The sequence below is a fragment of the Nicotiana attenuata genome, unplaced genomic scaffold (genome assembly GCF_001879085.1).
Source record: "Nicotiana attenuata strain UT unplaced genomic scaffold, NIATTr2, whole genome shotgun sequence".
In the NCBI taxonomy this organism is placed as follows: Eukaryota; Viridiplantae; Streptophyta; class Magnoliopsida; order Solanales; family Solanaceae; genus Nicotiana; species Nicotiana attenuata.
The window spans coordinates 131330-134153 of NW_017672617.1; positions in this window are offsets into that span (position 1 = coordinate 131330).

Sequence of the window (2824 nt, forward strand, 5' to 3'; positions counted from 1 at the left end):
AGCTGTTCCGTAACCTACGCACTCCTCGACACATCAGGTCTGATTTCTCTACGCTTAAACTTGTGTCATTTTCTGGATTTTGAGGGATTTGTGATTGATTAATCGAATAGAAGACTGAACTTCATTACTATTATTTGGGATCGATCGATTTGACTGTGAATTCGACTCACGTAGTTTAAGCTTGATTTTTTTTTGAGTATTGAACTGAATTCGCAGTTCGACTTGAGGCTGCCATTGGTTGAAACTATTTGCTGTAAAATTTCTTGGAGATTGTTGAACTGATTTTGTGAGTTCGACTTGATAGTTTCTCTTGTTGTTGGAGAAACTATTTTCTTCTTTGTATGTCTCATTTTATGTCTCATTGTATATCCAATAAATTTACGCACTGTTTTGTAGAATTTCAATTGTGATCGGTAGTCATGGCCATAGACATGGCCATTGCACAATTAAGTCTTTCTGTTTTGCAATTCCTATAATATTTCTTGAAATCTTTTTGCATTCGGTCTCAAGACATATATAGACATAACTACTTCATCGTATATCAAAACAACGAAAATAGAACTCAAATTGTGTTATCATAGGTGCTTAAATATGACATTAGCTCGAAACTTTAAACCCGAGAAAGTTAAGATTTAAGGATGTGCGTAGTCTAAAGTTAGGAGGTCTTGAAAATAAGTCATAGAAACAAAGGCTATAAGCTACCCAAAATGTATTATACTATATTATAAGCTTGCAAAATAGACTTTTTGAATTACCATTTTCACGCTCCTTTGACTATCTCTACTAGGGGACACAAATTGCACAAGTTTCCGCTAATATCTTAAGGAGGGATTTATGGCTCAAAATAGAGACTGTTGCAATTTCAAAAAATCTTGCAGAAAAAAAAGAGGGTAAAAATCCTTTGCAGAACCCATAGATTGAATGGAGGGCTATATAAAAACAATAAAACTAAGAAGTGAGTCATGGAAGAAGCAGTGGTGATTAAACAAAGAAAAGAGAGCAGAACACTCATACTAATTGAGAAATAGAGAAATCTGCCAGCATGCTTTGGAACCAAATTAAAATATCTCAAAGAAATCAAATTCAAAAATTATTATCAGAATAATTTCTAGAATGGACTATTGGAGTGTGGCAGTAGAAAATATAAATTGAAAGTGCAATACACGTGTTTAGAGATGAATAGGATGACGTCTCTAGCTTCGAATTTGGAAGAAGTCCAGACAACAGAACCATTATTTGGTAAGACCAAATCTCTAAGCTGTGTCAATAAAAGTTAAATGATTTGCTCATTTGATCATAGTGTAAAGATGAATATCAAAGACCAATCGAAGATGTAAATTTGATGAATTCAAACTTTATATTGAAATTTTAGTGATTTTTCACATGTATATCTATACTTGCAAAAGTACCGGTTTCAGTTGAACCCGTTAATTATATATTACATCCATCGCTAGTGAATATGTGTATACATAGACTAAGAGTATTACCAGAACATAGTAGCTGAAGGAATGGCAAGTCTTATATATTGCCAAGTATCTTGAAATGCCTCGTTTGATAATCCGGTCCACGTGCTTTTGCAAGAAGGGGAGATTCTGACATATACAGCTAGAAACAGGAAATTAATCCAGTAGGATATCGCATTAGCCAGAGCAACAACTTTGTTGCCTAGACCAGATTTAAATACCAGAATCCAACAACTGAACAAATGCAGCAAAGTTGTTAGTCCGGTACTGAACATCATCGGTAGCACTATGTTTTTGGCTTGTAGAAATCTAATTTGACACTGGAGAAGCCCGTAGGCAAAGATCGTTGGGATCATATATCGCGCATAACTTCCTGCTTCAGCTGCTATTTTCGGATCTTGTCCCAATAATACAAGAATGCGTTCTGCATTAGCCCAATAAATTTATGCACTGTTTTGCAGAATTTCAGTTGTGATCGGTAGTGGTTTAAACTCCTTTGAGTCTAATTAGTTTGTTTTTATATCTAAGGCAAGATTATTTCTTGTTTTCTTTGCTCGAATGCTCTCCAAGTAATCCCTTTCTGATGTCAATTTTTGTTTTTTTGCATGCTACTTCTTGTTGAACTATAGAACCTTCTTTGGTGGTATAGATATTATTAGCTGAGAGAAAGTTTATTTCTGGTAGCCGAGGAGAAATCATTGCTGGTAACCTAGGGAACACTCGTTGCTGATAAGTTATCTTAATTTAAATGTTTGGTAATTGGATTTGCTGGTAATGTATTTGTGTATTTCGCTTATTTATCTTGTTATGTATGTTACTCAAAATGAGTTTATATTGTTATCATGGGGTTTAACTAATGATGCCTTGAGTTAAATTACAACATGTTGCTGAAGTCTAATTTTTTAGAACTGAATGCATGTGTTGAGTATGGCTCTAAATTAAAGTACTACAAATGACGGAATAGGCAAGCATTGTTATTTAATATTGTTCTGTAACTTTTTTGTTGCAAGAATACAAAAAATTCAACATATTTCTTAGAGTTACCCAACTAGCTAGATATTTATTATGTATGCATGCAGAAAACTCATAAAAATATACAAATGCACTATGTTAAAATTGATATCTATGTTAAAATTAAAAATAAATATCCCAATTCTCTTCAGTTGCTCCTCCTTCTGAGTTTTCACCTTTAAAAGCATTGGTCAATATCTTATTATATGTAGGTTTATTTGGTTAATTTTGTTGATTTAATTTTATCGTATAGGATTTCAATGGATAATGGAGATAAAAGTTGGATGTATCTCCTAAGATGGACGGATGAGTATATCCGTGGAGTGAACAATTTTCTTGATAAGGCATTT